General features: G+C 41.2%; 1 protein-coding gene across 2 annotated transcripts in view; it reads right to left on the minus strand.

The window, feature by feature from the left end:
* Positions 1–20,660, minus strand: part of sertad2b (SERTA domain containing 2b) — a 43,151-nt gene extending 22,491 nt beyond the window's left edge. Inside the window, exon 1 of one of the 2 annotated variants that reach the window (XM_072678205.1) lies at positions 20,411–20,660. The gene's annotated coding sequence lies outside the window, so the exon portion shown is untranslated. The remainder of the gene's footprint in view (positions 1–20,410) is intronic. The other variant, XM_072678202.1, reaches the window with a different exon arrangement.
* Positions 20,661–23,051: the final 2,391 nt, after the last annotated feature.

Genomic DNA, 23,051 nt, shown 5'->3' on the forward strand with positions numbered 1-23,051 from the left:
GATCAGCAACCATGGCTGAGAAAATACTGCTGGAGAGTTGAGCAGAACACAGAGCTGGCCCTGAAAACGTCTGCAGTGCGTAAGTATATGTGAAAAATCCAGCCCCGTCCAAAATCTGGAACTGTCAACAAGCAGACCCTGCCAAAGGATTGTTTTGGAATGGATCTGAGCTGGTGCGAAGCTGTGTTTCTCTGCCCATCTCTGTGTGTCATGAGTGAGGAGGAGAGTGGTGAGCAGAGGGGTGGTTCTAAATAAAGATTTCAGGTCAAAAACAGGAAATGGCTCAGTGAGCAGTCGGGGCAGGAATGAGAAATGCTGGCTGTTGGGCGGCATCCACAACATCCCCTTTGTTCCCTACATGACTAGCGAGAAACCATAGTCTTCTACATCTCTCTCACTCTCTCTCTCCCTGGCTCTCTCTTATTCCCTTACACACTACAACACAGCGTGATCATTTTTACACTACATTATTGGAGCCTCCCGCAAAACTGCCTCCGCACTGAACACTGCACGACTAGTGTGGGCAGCATGAGTCACCATTAAATCATGAGCAACAGTTTGGATCCCAGAATAATCTAATTCCGACTCGCTTTGGCTGCTTATATTTAGAAAAGAAAAGGATTATCTAGAAAAAAATCCTACTTTTGACTTGCGTTTGTTATATCACTGCAAGTGAATGAACAATCGATATCTCATTCACAGCTCAGCACGTTGTGATGTAAAAACAGACATCCACTACGTCCATTATAGTCCCTACAAAATGACAAGTTCCGTTTTCATACAGTGTTGAGACATGGGGTCTTGCAAATCACTGCTGTGCAAAAAAACCCTAAACTCTAACCCTAACCTCCCCTAACTGTCACATTTGAATAAATGTTAATGTAAATTTGATTTTATTCCAGGTCACTTTGTTCCATTTCATCATGAAAAATTCGCCCAATGCATAGAAGCATTGCATGCGTTTAAATTATGTAGTAAAACAGGGATGATCAGCCATAACATTAATACCAGCTGCCTTATTTTGTGTATGTCCCCCTGGTGCCGCCAAAGCAGCTCTGACCCATAAAGGCAGACTCCACAAGGCACATTTTTTTACTTTTGCAGCAGTTTGTGTTACAGTAGCTCTTCTGTGGGATCAGACCAGATATACTAGTCTTCACATCCCATGCACATCAATGAGCCTTGGGTGCCCATGACCCTGTCACTGGTTCACCGGTTGTCCTTTCTTGGACCACTTTTGGTAGGTACTGGCGATACAAGGAACACCCCACAAGACCTGCTATTTTGGAGATGTTTTGACCCAGTCGTCTAGCCATCACAATTTGGGCCTTGTTATAATGCTTCCAACACATCACCTTCAAGAACTGACTGCTCACTTGCTGCCTAATGTATCCAGCCCTTGACAGGCTCCACTGTAATTAAATAATCAATGTAATTCACTTCACCATGTCCAAGTGGTGCTTATGTTATTGGCTGATCAACAATATATTTCTCATTTGTTTTTTATACAGTACTGTCTTAGTCTTAGGCACCAACGCAATCTGTTTATAATCATTTGACAGTTTTTTATGGCTGATTTTGATTTATTTCCAGTCAATTTTTTGGCAGATTCTTATTAGCTTTATTTTTCTTAAAGCTCCAAAGTGTAAGCAAATGAACAATTGAACACTTGGATGAAACATGTATTTGAAATAGAAACCAAAACCAAAACTTTTTTTTAAAAGTGTAATAAATTCTGTTCTCCATTGAAAGTAAGAGGCAATTGGCTACTTATCATAATCAGTCATGTATAATAATGCAATATTTTGGTATACGTGTAAAATCTGCATTCCGATTCAGTACATGTACATGTAGCTACTTTGGCTTGTGATTTACATCATAACATTGCAACACTGATGGCCAAAATAACAACAATACCTTGCCAATTGCAGAGTTGTGATATTGGCCAATTTCATTTGTGCATATCTAAAAGGAACATTAATTAACATCTTTTTGTCTTCTTGTTTTGTGATTTAGTTAAAAAAGGTTTGCTAAGATTTGTCTCCACTACCAGCTCACCCAAATTACCTTAATAAATACTTTGTTACTAAACAAAAGTGTTGGATAATTAATAATAATAACACTGGGCTGCCTCAATCAGCTTTTAAATGGTAATGCATGGATTTAATCAAAATCACTTTTTGTATAAATGCCATTTGTAGGTATTCTAATATAAGTGTTTTTTTAGCAAATAAATGCCTACTTACAAGAAAAACAGATTTTAAGTATAGTTTTCTCATGTGCCAAAAAAGCACACAACTGTATGTTTATGTAGATTACAATATATAATAAGAATCTTCTATGACCAGCTCTAACATTAACCCCAGTACACTAAATGAAAATTCCCAATTTCTGTTTAAACAAGGAAGCATTTTTCTTCATGAATTCAGGAACATATTGTTGGCTCTGAGCATGAACAAAAACAAGCACACACACATGCATGCTAACGTGTGTATGCACAGACAAAGAGAGCCTGCTTGATTACAGTGCTCTTAATTACAGGCCTCTTTAGGGTCCTGGCAAAAGAGACACAGAGAGTCATGGTGCCAGTTAAACTCCTTCCCTCCTTCCCTCTCTCTTTCTCTCTCTCTCTCTCTCTCTCTCTCTCGCTCGCTCGCTCACAGTCTCTCTCCCCTCCCAGTAATGCACCCTCTCTCTGTCTCCCTCTCGCTTTCCTCCAATCCACACCCCCCCACCTCTGTTCCGTGGAGGGCACTTGGCACGCCTCTGCACCCTCATTATCTAATTTGGCTCATTAGCCATGCAGCCACACATCGGCAGGGGGTGCCTGAGAGTGCTCTCTCATTTTAACATCATAATTAATAACGGCCTATCAATAAACAGCCGTGTGTTGCAGACAGGCAGCTTCGGTGTGATGAAGGCACAGGGCAGATAGGAGTTAATGCAGGTCTGAAATGCGACTCCTGATTTGCTCTTTATTTATTTATTATTTGCCGTGGTGCGTGTCTGAGGGATCCTGCGTTCCAGGCCGCCGGGCAAGCATGACGCTGTTGTACCGCTGGCTAAGATGCAGCAGAGCCATCTCATCCAGCTGCCCACTTTCCTCCTGCCCACTCCTGCCCACTCTCCTCCCACACAGCAGCCTGCCCTCCCTCTCTGCGCCCACAGCCGCCTGCCAGGACTGAATGATATGGGCTGTGTCCGAAAGTGAATGTAGCTGCCTTGATGCCTTCCAGCCCATGCTGTCTCACAAGTCTGTGCCTTAGAGCAGTGGTTCCCAACCCTGGTTCTGGAGGATACCCTGCACATTCACATTTTAGTGGTTTCTAAGACACTACCTTTAACTCATCAGGTGTGTTGAGAGCAAGGTAAACACTAAAATGTGCAGGGGCAGGGGGTCCTCCAGGATCAAGTTTGGGAACCAATGGTTTAGAAAGCAAGTGAATTCCAAAGGTAACAATATGTCTTAATATTGTCAAGGGCTTAAGGGCTAGCTGTTAACATTTAGCTGTGTTAGCCACCAGTGTTTTTTAACCAAATACAAAGCGACACTATGGAAAATAGGCATTTCTAGCTTGTTTAAGTGTAATTTGCATTTTGAGCCACCACTAAAAGACATGTTTTTCTGGACATCCCTAGACACAGAACCGTGCAGTAATGTTTCTGAGTTTTGCAACACTTGACACTGGTTACGCAGTTCTCGCGAGCAGTATTCTGCCTGCTTCTCCAAAGTTACAGAGTGCAGTTAGCAGTGTGCTCAGCCTGAAGCAGCAACAGTCAGCATCACAATGCTTTAACAGCCGTCATCAGTTGAGCAGTTGAGGAAGAAGACTACAATTAGTCAGTTTATGTAACTCAAACATTTGTGTTATCTATGTGAACAGATTATACACTGTCGATGGTTAGTGTCAGTAGCAATCTCTGGCATAGTCAACACAAGTAAATGCGATGTACTTGATGTAGTCTGCCATCCCGAAGCATTAAACCATGCTGCTATATTTAATAATTTATGAGTTTCTCATTTTCCTACTACAGGATAGTGAGTCGTCAATTGCTTTGCTGGTAAAACCAGAACCAGGAAAAAGCAGTGCAATAATAGTCTTTGCATCAAGGTGGAAATATAAGCATGTGAAACACTGTAAAAATACTATTAACCCGAAGAAGACTGAACCTTTTTCTTCAGTGATTCTACATGTGTTAATGCCTTGTTTATGTCAATAGTTCATTGTTTTCACCACTGGCTCATTTGCAAAATAAATTACAACCAGTTAGATATGTCCACAGATTTACATAGAGATAACATATTTTTAAGAAATATAAAATATTGGAGAAAGAAAGACCTACTTGTCTGTGCAAAAGTCTACGTGTTCCTATTGTAATTCCATTCATTCTTCTTCATAGTTCTATTCTGAGGAGACTAGAAATTGCCCAATAAGTAGTTAGAGGAGCTTAGAGGTGAAGTAAGGTGAACTTCTCATTCCAGTCCGATATTTAACTCTCATTCCTCACCTAGTGCACGAGCAAGAGAGCAACCATTCTGATACCACAATAAAAGTGACAGAAAAGATATTTTCTATGCTGTTTTTTGTAAAGCATTTAGGGTGTGTTTTTGTAAACATATCTGGGGTTAATATTTGGGGCCAACCCAATGGCCACCTTATTTAAACAGTCTTAGAATCTCCACTGGCTCAACATATACTATACACACACCTAACTAGAGGTCTCCTTTGCACATTGTGGCCTTATGTGATATCTGTATTGCAATAATCACATGTGCAAAAATGAGATAACAATTAATAAACAATATATTGTCCAGGCCTGCACCTACCTGTCTCTAGAGCAGTGCCAAAACATGCACATCAAACTCCATCTGCTGATCGTCATAATTCTAGAGAATAGCATTTAGTCTAAACAAAAAAAAAAAGGGTGTGGGTGTGTGTGCGCATGTGTTTGTGTATATGTGTGTGTGTGTGTGATTAGTTGAGGCACAGCCTCGGCCCAGACTGGAACAGGAGAAATGGGAGGGGTGAGGGATTGTCCTCATCGAATTTGAGAAAGGAATATTGAAGGCAGCACAACAGGACAAACAAATGAACAAATGCAGAAGGTGAGAATGAGATAATAAAGATATAACAACCACCATGATGGTAGCGAAAACCACTGGATTATTGTCAGCGATCCGTTTCACTGACAGGGCGGAGATGCAGCATGATCGGGCTGCAGTAGAGACAGGCGGGTGCCAACACAGCAAGAGAAAGGGGAAGACCATGCGCTTTGAGTTCATTCTGTTGTCATGGAGAACAATATTGATACGGCACCAGATTCTGATAGCCTTTTACTCACAACTGCACACACACACACACACACACACACAGGAATATGTTCACATGTGCGCAGACACAAATACATACACGCCTGGCTGTGCTGGAGGGAAACCAAGACAGTAATGGCTGTGGTTTTGAAAGTGGGCTCCATATGTGACAGGCCTCCATTCATCACACTGTTTTTCCTTTTCATTTCGCCTCTCCTGGACGGAGCCGGAGAGAGTCTTCTCAAAAAAAAAACTTCAGCTGCGTTTATGGAGAGCAAACTTTTTTTCAAGAAGGCAAACAACAATCCAACACCAGCGGAAAGGTCTAGCACTGAAGAGTGGGACAAAAGGTTTTGGCACAAACCAGCCCCAATAAAATCCTGCAGGAAAAAGGAGGTGTCCCATTAAAAGTTGATTCAGCAACTATGATCGCTCTTCATGGAGGAAGAAAAATGTTGGGGTGTAGGGTGTGGATAAAGTACAACAGAAAGAGTGAATGTGTTTTACTATATACAGTCATCAGCAGAAGTTTGGACAACCCTGCTCAAAACATGTTTGGCTGATTTCCTAAGTGAAAGTAAGTTAACAAATCCTTTACAGAGTATTTAACTCTTAATTGTTAAATATGCCTTTTATTTAGCAATTGTAGAGCACACTTTTCCTACATTTCAAATATATTTAATAGACAATTATACAAAAGTCTTAATAACTAGGTATTATAATATTACATATAATATATAATAATATCATTATTATTTTAGGAGACTCACTTTCACTTTCTCAATCTGAATTGAGTTTCTTCCACATCTCCAAAGTTCAGTCTTAGAGGTTAGAACATTTTCTGCTTACAATCCAAGCAATTCCAAACATATACAATTATGTTAAGGTCTGGACTTTTGGGGTGGTCAATCTATTGTTTTTAAAATGCTCTTCTTTTTTGTCTGTTTAATTTCTCAGCAAGGGCATCTTATTCCACTTTACTTTTATCATTTCAGACCCACAACCCAAGGTAATTGGTGCTTTAACTTTTATTGTAATTATTTTAAAGTACATTTTAACTTCCTATGTTTCAATTTTCCATAGTGTTGCTTTAAATAAGAAAAACTTTTTATTGAAGTCAGAACTATCTGATGATGATGGCCCTGGTGGTCTACCAGGTTTTGCATGGATGTCACAGATCCTATTGTGTCTGAATCTTAAAATACTGTTTTTACCTCCAGTTTTGGAAAGTCCTGTTTGCCCACCTATTTCCCCCAGACTTTCCAATTTCTTATGAAGGTGGATTATGTTTATATTGAATCAATGACTGAACAGCTTGTACTTCATGGCTGTTCTGGCTGGAAATGAAAGAAATTAACTGTGGCCTCTGACTTTTGCTCAGTAATATACATGTATAAGAGAGTGAAGTATGTGTACGTGTTGGTCTTTGCTTATTTGTTCTGCCATATGTAGATACCATGAACACTACATTATCATGATGTTGGTTATTTTGATAATTGTTACACAGTCCTCAAGCATGACAGCAAGCACTGTTTATTTGTGAAGCAGTAGAAACGTACAGTAGCAAGGCTTGTTCTCCTGTTCAGAGACAAAACCAGCCTGGTGAGTGTGATACATTCCAAAAGGCCTATTCATAGATAAGTCATACTGTACCAAGCCTACACTTGGAAAGCACAGCGACTGTGTAATGCTAGCGGCTCAGCAAAGCGTGGCTATGTTCTTTTTGCTGGTGGTAAGCGGTCCTCTATCGAGACAAGCTTTTCTCCTGAGCTGACTAATTCAATAAACATTCCACAGTTTGGACATTGCCCCGTCTTCAAAGCTAGAAGCTGTTTTTCGCGCAGCCCCACCGTGGCATATCTGATTTCCTTCATCCCACATCAAGCGGTTGTTTGATAGCAAACAGTTGACAACATACATAAAAGAAAAACAAGATTTATGAATATTAGTCACATTTGTAAATGTACATAGAGAGGCCTGCCTTATGAAAGGGTTTTTGGCGGCATTAAGAGTGAACCACTGTGGCCGGGCTTGCTCTTAGCCAGCCGGCTACAGACTAGGAGACAAGAATGATCAAAAGAGAGCCAGTCATTTTGGTATTTAGTGCTTCTTCAAATGAAACTTTCTTGTTAAAATGTCTGTTCTGCATCCAGAATGTGGGTTTCTTAGGAATGTCTTTAACTACCTTCTTTTTCTGCTTATATCTTTATATACTTATCATTTTTAAATTTAAGTGCTTTCCACAAAACAAGCCTACTTTGGTTGAAGTGGTATGTAATGCAATTGAAAATGAGGCACTAAGTCATCAAGAACATCAGAAAAAAATGGACATGGTCATATTTATATTTGCTTGAGGCTCTTTCTCCAGTGTGCTGCACTTCTGCATGCTGGAACACACCATGTCTGGTTAAACCAACGTGCGAAGACAAACTTTTCAGAATGACTGGGGCTTGCTAAAGCCATGCAGAATGTGCAAGATATGCACATTGGGACTACTTTTATCTCATCCCAGAGCATTTGTGTTCAAGGAGTACTGTTATTTATTGCTGTTGGTATTTAGTTAACTGTATGTAAAGGGAAAAAACAGCAGTTTCTTACTTTACTCGCTAGTGGCCAATGTGTTTGACAATCGCTTGGATGAAATTCAAAAAACATAAGCTCCCATCTTAGAGCGGCATTCAAACCTTATTGTTGCAAAAAAAAACATATCTGAAACATCTGTAACAATGTTGTAATGTTGTAACGGTAATGCGCACTGCGGAAGTGCCTGATATTGGGGGACGGTCGTTGTTAGGGGGCTAACTGCGTGACATAACCAGTCAGTGAGCGGCCATTCTGTGCACTGAAATGAATGATCTATTTTGTCTGTGCACTGGAAAGACATTATTGAAATTTGACTAGACATAGACATAGTAAATTTGAAATACCCACCCCTATTGAAATGTTCTGTTTTACTCTATTGTAACAACAGACAACTCAGTCTTTAATAATCCAGACAAAATATCCCATCCTTATGTGTGCTGTAACCTTTTTTCACAGCGAAACATACATGCATAATATACATATATATGTGATCATAACGCATGAGCTAATGTCCTTTTGTTGGTATTCTTAGCTAAAAACAGGATTTTAGTTGAGGAACTAACATTAAAAATGCCATGTCTAAGGTTATTATAAGTAGTGTGTGTGTGACAGGGAGAGCGGTATGTTTTGGAGGGTTCGTAGGGACAAGGCACCATAACTCTAATGCACAGGGACACCTGAAGATCTTAATCTGGCCCTGCTAATTAGGCTATTAAATTATTATATAACATGAAGCCAGTGTTTCACTGAATTGCTTGTCTGTGTATATGAATTCAGATTGCAAATACTGACAGCTTGAAAGCATAACTATAACTGGAGATTAGTCTTTCACAAATCAAAACCTTTGCTTTTGTAAAATTTCTTAATTTCAGACATATTGGAGGGCTTTCAAACATAAACTGCCTCTATAAGGACCTTCCACAGTATCTTAATAGGGTTCAAGTCAGGACTTTGAATAGGCCCCTCCAAAACCTTAATTTTCACCTTAACATTTGATCAGGGACTGATGACTTGACATTGAAAGCAGAATTCATGGTTCAGTTAATTAAGTTACCAAGCACCTGAACAGCAAAGCATCCCCAGTCAATCACACTACCACCACTATGGTTGGATTGGTGGTGGCTGGATCCTATTATGGAATGCTCTGAAAGCTTTACATCAGATGAAATGAGACCCTGCCTTCACAAAACATTAATCCAAAAGGCTTGGGAGACATCATAGTCCAAAAAAACTGGTCCTATCTATAGTAGACATGGAGACCCCTGCATGAGCACATATACTGTCTGCTGCCTCAGCGACCAGCCATTACACTGCAACATATACACACACACACACACACACACACACACACATACACACAATGGCACATTATAAACCAGCAGAACACTGGAGTGTCCCTATACTCTGAGATCTACACTATACAGCAGCTTTTCAACTTCTTCCCAGCTACATTCAGTTGCACAGTCATGCAATTCTTAGAAGGTAATGGTATGATAGCTTAGCTGAAAACCAACACTCAGCATCCATAAGCAGTCATTAGGTGAAGACTAACGGCAGCTAGAAGAATCAGGTCAGATGCCAAAACATCCTCTACAGTCTATATCCAGCCATATACCTTATTCACCAGCAGAAAGCGTCCTGCAGGTAAATGAATGAACCAGGAAAAGATTTACAGAGAGTGCGTGCCGGCACAGGCTGTGGGTGCTGTGCTGTAAAATGTGAATGAGGCATAAGTAGCTATTCAAAGTATACTTTAAAGACTTATTGGACATCTTGATCACTTTCGAGTGCTGTTCTCTCACAGAGCGTTTACAACTGGTGGTGTGAGGGCAAGCACATGCCAGTAACTATGGTAAGCTACTTTTGAATGAATTATGGATTTATTTTGTTTCTTAATTTGATCTTGCTGAGTGTAGAAATAGAAAAAGCATCATATTCCGTGTCTATTAATCAGTGTGAAATAAAATTTCAGCTTGCATTATTCCTGTTCTCCAGCAATTGCACTGACTTCCTGTTGACTATAAGTTCTTCTAACCTTTAAGGCACTACATGGTCTGTCTCCTTCTTATATCTCTAATCTTATTTCCTTATATCGTCCCTCTCATACTCTCAGAACTCCGTCCTCCAATTAAGACATAGTACTATGTGTGGCAGATCTTTTTGGGTTGATGCCCTCAAACTTTGAAACTCTCTTTCTTGAACTCTTCGTCACACTGTTCGACCCTGTCTTTCTTCAAATCTCTGCTCAAATTTTAATTTTTTTGTTCTCTTTATCCTTTGTAACCCTCGTAATTATTTATTTATTTCTTTTTGTCTATGAAAAGGTGCTATATAAGCTGACCTTTATATGAGCTGGAATTATTTCTTTTTTTATTGACTAAATGATTAATAATTTGATGAAAATTGTGATGAAATCAATGTAGTTTACCATGTAATTTTCCTCACACTTCATCTCTGCCACTGATAATGTATTTTGTCTTTGAAACAAGATATTCTAGCCATTTTTTCTTCAGATTTGTAAAAGAAAACGAAAAAAAAAACAAGCCTACTCTGATACAGGTTTTGTCATCACCATGTAAAACAATGAAATTGTTTCACAATTATATACTGTTTTGTACTGTTATGTACTGTTTTTTGTATAATTGTTTTGAAATTATATACTGTCCTATAATGTTAAAAATACGGCATGCAGCTTTAATTGCACCTGCTCTTTTCTCCACAGGCCCTGAGCCAGCTTAATCCCTCACTCCTCCTTCTCTCTCTCGTTCCTTCTGAACCCTGCATGATATTTAGTACGAAATACAGCTTATATACACTTAATACAAAACTTTTACTCTTTTTAATGACAATTATGACAATCTGCTCTACCCACTGCTGGACACCACAGATTAGATCATTATTAATAAATTATTAATACGATGTAGAAGAAGTTTTGTGCCACCTTGAACTGAACTAAACTCATTTCTCTTCTGTTCAATGTCTCCTCTGGCCTTTACCGGCCAGCCGGCATTTCCCTCCCCTCTTTCTCTCTCATTTTTTCCTTCTTGCAATATGCCAGTAGCGTGCCTCCCGCCCCCTCCCCTCTCCTCCCCTCTCTCTCTCTCTCTCTCTCTCTGCTCTATCTGTATGCTGCCTTCAGGGCTTCTCCAGCAGAGGGGAGAGAAAGGCTTCGGCCCTCACAGCTGTTCCCAATGCTTTAGTCCCTATCGCTCAGCAACCGAGAACAAAACAAAAGCACATCCCCTCCTCCATCCCCTCCCTACTGCACCAGCACTCTCCATCAGCCATTCCCCTTACCCCATACACACACACACACACACCCCAACCATGTCCTATAACCCTCTAACCCCCTTCCCACCCCCTCACCACCCTCACACTCAAACACCAAGTCCTTTGTCCACATTCACTTGGCAAAATACATATTCTGCAGCAACAGTGATTAGGGGACTTGCCTCTCTGTTGCTTGCAGTGGATAAATAAGTGTAAACAAAAACTAGATTGTCCAGTACTGCGCTGACTCAGTCTGAACTGACGCTGCTTTCTAAGTGTCTTTATTTCTGGTGGCCAAAATGACGTAGCTACATAGCATCCATTAGAGTCAGCTTGCAAAAGTGTGGATGTGCAGAGACGATAGCTTCTGAAAGAATGTGAACACTCGCCTGATTATGTGACACGAACAGTAGCATTCTGTGCATGTAATATCCAGAACCGTAAATGCTACACACTGTGTGAGCATGAACCTAATGTAAATAGTGTGAAAAATGATATTACACTGACTCTGCAAATATGACACTGAGTTACAATACAGAAGTCATGCCTGCTGCTGTCTGCAAGCACACAGACAGACAGCTAATGACAGAGAAAGGCAGGAAGAGTGAAAGAGAAAGAGAAAGACAGAGGGATAAAAGAGAGAGAGCGAGAGAACGAGAGAGAGAGAGAGAGAGAGAGAGAGAGAGTAGGGCAGGGATGCAGAGGAAGAGGAACTAGAGGGGTATAGGGAGAGAGAAAAGAGAGAGATATAGAGTGAAAGGGGAGGGGAGAGATAAAGAGAAAGAGAGAGGGAGGGAGAAAGAGAGAGGGGGGTATAAGCAAAAGAAAAAAAGAGAGCCAGAAAGATCGACTGAGGCAGATGAGAAAAATCAGATGTGTGTGTGTGTGAGAGAGAGAGAGAGAGAGAGAGAGAGAGAGAGAACACCAGCTAAAGCGAAGGGATGAGGAAGCAAAAGACAGAGGCAGAAAATTGAGAGCGACAGAGAGAAAGAGAGATGGAGAGAGAGGGGAGAGGAAAGCAGAGGGACAGAGAGAAGAGAAAAGAGAGAGGAAGGTAGACAGACAGAGAGAGAGAGAGAAGGGGGGGGGGTTACCAGAACCAGAACAAGACAGAAAGTCCAGATTTCTCCTCTCACTGAGCTGCTCAGTGTTCATGTTCACTACAGCCCACACACAAAGCAGGTTTACAGGCCTTTCAGGTGAGCAGACAGAGCTCAGTCCTGCCAGCCACAATCCTGGCAGCCCACCTGCTCTCTTCTGGCACATGGCACCCCTCGGTTTTAGTCTTACTTTCAGCCAGCCATTTTGTCCCTCACTCATTACAGGGTCCGGCAGGTTGGATTAGATCTCAAGCATCTGTTTGGTGAAGCAGAGAACGCGTGCCAGTGCCACACCTCTCTCAGAGACAGCTGGAGGGCCATTATTGCCACAGGCTGACTCAGGTGACCGCTGATTCACACTGGGTCACACGTGAGCTATGGCAGCCTGCTCTTCCACAGAGGGAGCCAGTGTTCAAGCTCGTTCTTCAGTTCCTAATCTAAAGACTCACTTTTCAGAATTATTTCTGCCTTTAATTTTTCTACTAGCTTCTAACTACTAGCACTGCACACTATAATGTTGTAATATGAAACCTTTGCTGTACACACCTGCTTGAATTTTCCTGAAGTAACCATGTGCAATCTGCAAATGTCTACTTTAAGTTTGCTGAAGCTATAAACAACAAAAAGATTGGACAACCTACTAAATCTAATCTTGCAGCATGTAACATTGTAATCATTTCCCCAAAATGTAATAACCCCAACATTTTGCACTTAAATCAGTTACACATTGTAATAGAAACCGATGATGCAATATGGTATTACATTATTGGTAAAAATGCTATTACATTAACAGTCAATTGCCATTTATTTACTTTATTAGGTTTTATCATATCAGTTTACATTTGTGCACCTGAGCACCTGGAATTAACCTTTATTAGTATGTAATAAAGGGAAAAATGGGAATATATATATATATATATATATATATATATATATATATATATATATTATAGGTGATGGGGTTGATACATTATCCCTATAGCATTTCATATAAACACTACACTTGTCTTATTACATTACATTATGCATAATCACATAACAGAGAATGAGCCATTAGAGATACACTTGTGTAAATACATGAGTTAAAGCTAAAGTTAATACTTTGATATGCTGTAATACTGTAATACATCTGTAGCAGTGAATACTTCATCAGTAGATACATTGTAATCGCATGGATTATTCATGTGTAAATCCTCAATTATTAGAGACACTTTTTATGAAGTGGGACCCAAAAATGACTAGAGAATCGTATTATAAAGAGGGAACAAAACTTTTTACACACACTTATTACAAAGTAGGACCAGAAAATATTAGAGACACTTATTATAAAGTGGGACTAAAAATGAAACATTGTGTTATGCCAACTCCAAATATTGCATATTGCAAAACACATTATTTTATCCCCTACTCTAACACCAATGTAAACAATGCCATCATGAGAGTGTAGGCCTACATCCAGGTTCTTGCGGTGTAAACAATTAATAGTATGAAATCACTGACAAATGTCAGAATGCTATACCGGGATGGTGTCGGCCACTGAAAGCCCAGCTCTTATAAGAACAAACTTACCAAAAAAAAAAAAAAAAAAAAAAAAGAGTAAGAGACCTGTCAGCTGAAAAACACAGAGAGACAGTGAGCAGAGAAAAAGACAGTGATTAGGCCGGCTCATGAAGGCAGGAGTGTAGGAGTGGGTGCAGTGCGGTGTGTGTGATAATGGAGAGTTTTATAATAAGGGTGGAGCAGACTCTACTCCACTCCATCCACATAATGAGGGGCTTGCAGAAGAGGGCCAGGCTCGGGGAGAATGTGCCCTTTATTCCTGCTGCTTGTCGCCTGACTGCAGCCTCTGTTCACCAGGCCTGGCACACATTTATGACACAGGGCACCAAACCAGCACTGGCTATGCGTCCTTTACTACAACGCTGGGCTCAGCCGGTAACAAACCGTGCATGCTGGGAAACGAAGCCACAGCTGCCAACCAGCTGCTAATTACCCTTAAGGTGCAAACAATGTGACCAAGCAGAGCTACTGGTTTGATCACCAATTAGGATGTGATACATAACATCATGAGTGGGAAATAAGCTACAAAGTTCAGATTTTTACAATAATACTTTACCTGCATATTTTTTCATAAAACTGAAAAGTTATTTGTAGCTCACTGACACTTTTACACTATAGACTACCCACATATGTCAATGTTTTCTAAATTATTGTTAAAGTAATTGAGCAGAATTAATAATATAGGGAGTCAATTTCTGTAAATGGCATGTTAAAAGGAATTCACATAAATATTTTTATTTTAAAAAATCATTTGCTGATATAATTCATATACTTATATACAGACAGACGAAAAGATAGATAGACAGAAAGACAGACAGAGGCTGGAGGGTGTGTGTGTGTGTGTGTGTGTGTGTGTGTTTAAGCATTTGTGTACATGCGTATGGGAGGTGGGGCTGCTGAGGCCGTTTACTGTCCTTAGTGCAGCCCAGCCTGAGACATACACACACACATCCATTCTCCTCATCTATTATTCAACAGCAACAATTCACTGCACAATAAGACAAGAGAGAAGTCATCTCAACTCTACTTTGTTGAAGTGCAGGAGCACAGGGAGAATCAGCCTTCACACAGTACCTCACACTGATCAAAGTGGTCTGGATCAGAACAGAGCACAGCACTATAAATGAGTAGACGTACAGCACTGTTTCCAATATAGCTGCTGTTTCCTGATGCTTAAGTCTTAACCTGTGATTTGTGGAATGAAATGAATCATGTAAAAGTCGAACTGTGGTAAATATGCTTGCTGCACTAGGCGTGTAATATCAAACGCGCATTTACACCAGAAAGTCTCCGGCAGCTTAGTCATCAGAATTCCCCTGCTTTCTAGTTTTACACGCTGGAGCATAATAACGCGCAGCCTGGGCAGGAAACAGGCATTTGACGCAGGCATGAAGACTAAGATCCTGTACTACACTATCAGTTACTAAGAAGACAACATACACAGCTAAACATATTTTATAAATGTGATTTTCAACAGATATGTAATTGTAGAATAATCCCTATATACACAGTATCAGTCTTCTATATACAGTTAAATCTAAGAATCAGGTTCAGTAAAAGCATTTGTATGGGTATGGCCTATTTCAAATCCATTACAAATTGGCCAATGATAATTTTTTCATGCTGTGTGTGTTAAGGAATACACAAAACATGCATTTTACATTTACAGTACCTTCCATTGGCCAAAGCCAGTAAATAGCGCTATTTGACTTTAATGAGCCACACTGGCATTTTAAAATAGGCACTATAATGTCATTAATAAATATTTATATAATGTTGAATAACGAGAGTTTAGTACATGGAAGTGACAAATCGTGAACCTCTAACACTTTTGCCTTCTCCTTCAAGAGCAAAATCCAAGTAAATCAGAGCTGTAAAACAGGTCAATTCCGAAATCTTAAAACTGTTTCAGATTTGGCTTATTATACTTACAGCTCGAAGATTTACATACACCCGGCCAACAAACTGTCTAGAGACAAAATGCAATGGCTATAACGGGAGAAAACAGAAGGGCTAAAAAGGGCTAAAAGCTAATGCTAAACAATTGTAACTCACTGCGGAGAAGCTGGTGAATCTAGCCAGTGAAGCAGTGCAAGCCAGACATCCATAGGTACAGTGCTAAACATGTAAAAGCTGCTTATGAAAATAAGTCATGTATAACTGTGCTGTGAATTCGTAATAAAAGCAGTACACAGGCACTTATCTGACTTATATACCTGACAGTATTAAGTCCCACCTCACAAAATCAAATCAGCCAAGATAAATACAATTAGTCTTGCCCAAACCTGGCTGTGAAGTCCCACCGCCTAACATCTTCTATTTGAACCAACACCAACCAGAAGATGCACATAAACCACTCAAAACAACACGACTCCCACACAGTACTGTAATACACAAGACTTACACTTATACACTTATACACTTATAGTCAGTCTGACCTGTTGTTTACCCCCAATGTAATCTACCTATCTACCTACCTACCTGCCTACCTGCCTGCCTACCTGCCTGTCTACCTGGCTGTCTACCTGGCTGCAAACTGGTGGAATGTGATCTAAAGTACACATTGCTGTAAAATGTTAGGTAAAGAGTGTGAGAAGTTAAGCGTCTGCAGTGGATTATTCCCTCTGAGCAAGGCTGTCCTGAGGCCAGTCCTAAGGCTGCTCTCCACATCCTCCTCTTCCTCTAAAGGTGGGCCAATGAAATATTAATGCTGCAGTACAACAGGCTGCAGGAGGGAGGCCTTTGCACTGAGAGCTTTTGCATGTGTGTATGTGTGAGTGTGCATAAGTGTGTATGTGTGTCTCTAACATGACTGCAGCCCCAGAGACACTTGATCCATGCACTTCTGCTCTGACCCAGGAAGCGTCCACTACTGCTGCGTCTACACTGTGGATGAGAAACCGCTGATGAACACAGTCCAGTGATCAGCAGAGCTTTGATTGGACCTGGCAGTTTGAAATGAACCTAAAGAACATTCTGCGTGCGTCCTATCGGATAAAAAAACTCTTGACTGAAGGTCATGTATAGAACAATGCTATGTAAAGAACCTTTGCATCCACTTTTTTAAACCTTTAAATGGTTCTTTACCCACACATATCTTTTACAAACATATGTAGTATGTAGTATATGCACCAATTTGTCCCGCTTGTGCCGCCACAACAGATCTGACCATTCGAGGCATGGACTCCACAAGACCTCTGAAGGCATCCTGTGGTCTCTGGCACCAAGACATTAGCAGCAGATCCTTTAAGTCCTGTAAATTGTGAGGTGAGCCCTTCAGGGATCGCATCAATGAGCCCTAAGTGCCCTGTTGTCGGTTGTTCTTTCTTGGACCACGTTTGATAGTTACTGACCACTGCATAACATAAAAACCCCACAAACCCTGCCTGATGTTTTAGAGATGCTCTGACCCAGTTGTCCAGCCATTACAATATGACTCTTTAATGTTAATTAAATTCAATATCTACAGACAGTTTAACTCATAAAATATCAACTAAAACATGTTGAACCTACAAATAAAAATAAACAAAAACACCCCTTAAAAACAATAAAAGTAAAATAGGAAAATATAGAGAAAAGAACAAAAGCAAGGGCAAACATAGGCTAAAATTTATTTAGAGATAGGCTAATATTAAACACAGGAAATTTAAACTTGACCCAAACCTGTCAAACTTCTCAGAAACAATGGGTCTCATTCACAAATATCTTCTTAAGAAATTCTTAAAAAATCCTAACAAAACGTCTGTGAAATTCATTCAAATTCAATTGTTCACAGCTATGCTCTTATGATGATGTATCCCACTGTCTTATACTTTTAAATTGAACAAATCCCAAATAAGAATGTCAGAACCTCTGTGAAAACTGAGTAAGTGGGTTTTAGGAAGGCATTTCTTCTTAAGAATGGTTGGTGAATAAGGCCTATTGTCTAAACCCAACCAATCCCAGTGTAATATGTAATAGTATTTTGACACACATTTCACATACTGAGCAACACTACAGCCTTAAAACAGGACCCATATGTGCACTCATGCGATGCTCTGGAAACACATTGTGACATAAATAAACACAATATTGATAAACTATGGTAATATTTAGTGATCCTAGTGATCAGCAGCAGAAGAGAAGTGAGTTCCTAAGTGGGCTGTGCTGAAATGCAGTGGTGAGTGTGTGAGACCACAGACACGTGTCTGGCTGATGGATGAGCAGACTTTGGATTTCCTGAGGCAGGGGAAACACACTAGAGGAACATAAAGCAAGACATCAACCTACTGGTGAGAAGGGCCTAGGCTGACATCTCACCGTTCAGGTGGTAGGCCAACCTATGAACCATTAAAGATGGCAGTCAGATGAACACATAAAGTTTTTGTTTTTGTTACCTTCAGAAGGATACTGTACACATACGACAAGACAGCGTTTGAAAAGGGGTCACTTTAACAACCGAATACATCATTATGTATTTTTCTTTCCAGTGTTCAACACAGAGTAAGTGTATCCTGCGAGTCATAACAAAAAGCAGGTCACTGCCTTAGGCCTTGGGATGAATTCCCTTATTGACAAATAATGAAATAAAAGAAGCCAATCCCACTGCAGCATCAACAGGACAAACTGTATATTTGACCAGCAATATACAACTGACCAATTAAGCAAATACATAGACCTTCAAATATCAGAAATGGGTTACAGACAAGCTGACTGCATTCGGGGCAAAGAACTAATGGTATACAGCTCTGTGAGCAGCACTAGGCTAATGAGGTGAGCACAATCAGTCTGAGCTCTGAGCTCGGCACACAGAGCAGCGCTCTAATCTGGATTATCAGCAAAATTAGATGTGCTTCTCTAATCCACCATAGACAAAACTCCAACCACCACCATTTGATACAAAAGCAATAAGTGTGGGTGTGAAAGATGGAAAGCCCATAAAGTTCTCCTTGAGAAAAGAGGAACTACGGACTGTCTCCAGGCCATTCTCACATTTAGCAGCCTATATGAGCGAGTCATACAGGGATTTTTGATGTCAACCTTGCTTCACCAGTTATAAGCAGATAATAACACCAGGCACCTGGCTTGTTTTTAGAAAGACATCTCTGAATCCTATCCTACCGAATCACTTTAATGGAACTGAAGTTGTTAGTAAGTTAGTTATTGCCAACTGTGTCTGATGCAAAAACCTCATATCTTCATAATGGCAACTTTACAGAAGAAGGAATGTATCTTTCAGTTAATGTTAATGTAAAATATATCATTTCATGTCATTTGGGATGATTTCTGTTGGTCTGTTCATCATACAATTTTGGGACAACATAAAGAGCATTTGGGGTGCACCGATCACATACTCAGTAGTGGTGTCAGTGCGATACTTGCCAAACTAAATGGATCAGAGATCGGAAGGAAAAAAGTAGAATCCGATTCGTAATATTATACCAAGCAGCAATACTTACCCTATCTAACCATGTCACTCAAATAGCAAGCGTAAAGTAAACTTATGATTAGAACATGGTCAAAATTGTACAAATGTGTACAAAATTGGCCTAGGGGTCTAAGGGTAAAGAGAGGGACAAAGATGGTATCTGACTGCTATCAGTATCCGCAGATACTCAAGGTTCCAGTATCAGTATTGGACATAAATAAAAGTGGTATCCAGTGGTGCCAGCCCCATCCTCCAGATTAGGACGGTGTGTAAAAGTAAAAACGCCAAAGGTTTTTTATATGATATAAATGATGCAGACCTACTGTACAGAGAATTTCATTCCAAAAATTTACACTGCAGTAAAAATCTCATCTAACAGATAACACTTTTGTCTTTTTCCATTTCTGCAGATAATGTCGAATTAGACCTTGGCACTGAAAAGTCATGTGAGTGTATAAACGTTCACTCCTAAATACTTTTTTCAACGAAAAACAGAAACTGATAACTGGAATTTAACACTTTTTGAACCAAACCCTTGATATTAACATTGAATTCATGCACTAACGTTCAATTCAAGTCAAGTCAGCTACCAACTCCAAAAGCTGAATGTGCAAGATGCTGAGGTCTTCTCCTGGAGGTCAGTTATGAACATGGACATATCTACGTGCATCGGGGGCCAATTCACACACAGTCTGTCTGTCTGCCTGTCAGATAGTGAGTCTAGCTAAGCGGAGGTCAGCGCAGCAGCACAACACCAGGCAAGTCTCCGTGCTCTTATAAAACACTTATATAATAGCTCTGAGGCCAGTGTGTCCCGCTTTCAGAGGGACTGAGGGGAAACACTGATCATAAGCATGTCATGTGGTTCCTCTCGTTTACAACAGAAGCACTTCGGCAGCCCGAGAGCAGCGCGTGGAAGCGCGGCGCGTGCGGGGCTGTTTGATGGGCTACTGCTAGTCAGAAACGTTTGGCCATACATTGACAAGAAAACAGAGGCAAACACAAACAGGTCCATGCAGAGTCCACCCGCAACCCCAGCATATGTCCACACGGCCACTCTACGACCCCCGTCTTTACTCTCTGACCCCACATCAAAGGGGGGAGGGGAGGGGGGGGGGGGTTACAGCAGGCGGCATTTCTCGTGAGATTTGCACACACAGCTGCACAGTGCCCACTCACCCGTTTCTGAAGGACTCGTCCGGTCCCGTTTAGTAAAAGTAACTCATGGACTGCTCCCGCTGACACTTCAGAAGAGCGAGACAGGCGCGAGCCCGCATGCCGCTCGGCTGGCTGTCGAGGGTCTCCGTCGTCTCGGGTGCCACTTTCTAAACGCGCCGCTTGTCATCCGTGAAGCACGTCAATCGTCTCAGTATCACAAAGTGTGAAGGAGGGTTAAGATTTGCGAGCTAAACGCCTCGGCTTCAGCTGCGAGGCATTGAAAATGATTGACAGCTTGTGCAGTGGCTCGTGGGCCGAGTCTCAGAGCGCGGCCCCGCCCACGCTCTGTGGCTCAGCCAATACGGTCGCAGGGCAAGGCGGCTCGTAGCTGTGATGTTATTTAAAGAGGCTGTTAGGAGCAGAAATTGCTTTACAGTGAACTTTCCTACGGCCACGCTGGCTGCTTTTAGAAGATCTGCGCCCTTAACAGCGACACAGAAAGCTCATAAACAGCGTTAAATGTGCTTCTTTGCAAATAACATCCGTGTATCATATTAGCAGGAGTGCTGTGAGACCATTTGGTTGAGGATTAGCCACCCACCACTCATCTTCGCTTGCTGAGGAGAAGCAGTGTGGTGGCAGCTCTTGTAGAGGAGCCCTGTAGCAGGCTTGAGGCAGATCAGTCTCCTTGTAGAAGTGGAGGAAAGAAAAGGCAGCATGCTCTGGCACCATGCCTACACACTGCTCGGCTCCATCTTTTTTGTTACAACTTCAATCTGTGCTGCATAACAGGAAACAGAGAGCTCAAGAAGATTTGCTGCAAATAGTTATATTACAGCCGGAGAGCAAGTCTCATCTACTGTAGCTGAGAAGATAGTGGCTAATGTGCTTTTATAGGAGACTCATAATTTATTGGGGTCTTTCCAGTAATACTGAACAAATTCATGGTCAGCATGGATTCTGCTGTTAAAATTAACATGTATGTATGTGTGTGTGTGTGTGTGTGTGTGTATGTATGTGTGTGTGTGTGTGTGTGTGTCTGTATATGTCTATGTGGCTCTGTTGGTGAAGTAAAGGTGGGTCTGTTTGCTAGTGGGCTCTTATGGAGTGTGTTCTAATAAAGGCAAAGTATGGGCCTCCATGATAAACACATTGCAAACAAGTGCAGTAAAAGTCTGAGTGTGTTTATGTGGGCGTGTGATTTTGTCTGTGTGTGTGAGTGTGTGTGTGTGTGTGTGTGTGTGTGTGTGTGTGTGCGCAGTACAGGTGGGTGGGTTGATGGGCGGGTGCTTATGGAGCCTGCTCTGATGGAGAAAAAAAAAATACAAACAGTGATTAATTTTAGGCCATGGCAGTTGATTCCAGGTTAGTGCTTGCTGTCCTGCCTGAGTGCTGATTATCTGCTGTTCCAGGGACTCTCTCTGCCTGGTACCCTGCAAGTAAACATCATCTACTATCAACTGAATGACCAACCTATTTTGAATGCTTCTTGCGTTTTGTGCCTAACATAGTAGTGAGGCTGCTGAAAAAGTCACCCTACAAAGTCACTCTGCAGCCTATTTGACAATTCGTACATAGGGCAGCAGTACATAAAGTATATCACTGATTAAATGCAACATGATGTAAAGTTTCAACACATCTGTATCTGCAGTTATAGACCCTTCTGTAAAGCATGCATACATAACTGTCATTCTGTGTGCATTCTGTGTGCCTGTGTATGTGTTTATATGTGTGCAAAATACAATAAAATGGGGCTGAAGGTTAAGAAGCTAAAGACGCTAAATAGAAAAACAGTGAAATAAGGCTGAAGGTACAGAAAATACCTTCAGTACAGTGAGTACTACTGTCAGAGGGACAAAAGGTAAAGTTGAAAAAGGTGCACATATTTGTCACAGTACTGCTGTACAGCAAAATGTGTCCTTTGCATTTTACCCATCTGTGGTAGTGAACACACACACGCACACTAGTGAACTAGGGTCAGTGAGCACACACACCCAGAGCAGTGGGCAGCCAACTCCAGTGCCCGGGGAGCAGAGAGGGCGAATGGCCTTGCTCAAAGGCCCAAAAGTGGTAGCAAATCCATAACCCTGTCATCAACAGCCCAGAACTCTAACCGCTGAGCCACCACTGCCCCTCTTTCTTTATAGTTAATGGATCAAGTATGCACACGCCCTTTCATAGGTGCTTGGTCATAGTAGTGTATATCAGAACAACAAGTTGTGCATTATTGTGGATCAGACTGAAGGGGGACACACTCAGCCTACTTAAGCCTGCGCTAACCATGAACAACAGTGTGTGCTGTGTCAGCTCCTAGCATTCTGGAATGACTATGGCTGTGTGTCTGACAGCAAAAAAAGCCCTCAGCCAAGTTAGTCTAACAGCCAAACATACAAACACGCTTACCAAACAAGAGCATTGCAGCATATTGCCATTAGATTCCAGACAGGCCGCATTCTCGTGTGTTTGAAATAGGGGACAGCAGAATCTGCTACTGTGCCAAGAAAAGAGGCTATCGTGCGCCATCTAGGGGAAAGATAGTGTAGGTGCATTATTGAGGGCTTCCGTGTAGGCAGCACACTCCCCCCGGCCAACTCCCCCCACACACCCACACACGCCCACACTTGTGCTCTGTCACTCACACACAAACACACGTTTGTATTGC

This window comes from Salminus brasiliensis, chromosome 4 (assembly GCF_030463535.1).
Source record: "Salminus brasiliensis chromosome 4, fSalBra1.hap2, whole genome shotgun sequence".
NCBI lineage: Eukaryota > Metazoa > Chordata > Actinopteri > Characiformes > Bryconidae > Salminus > Salminus brasiliensis.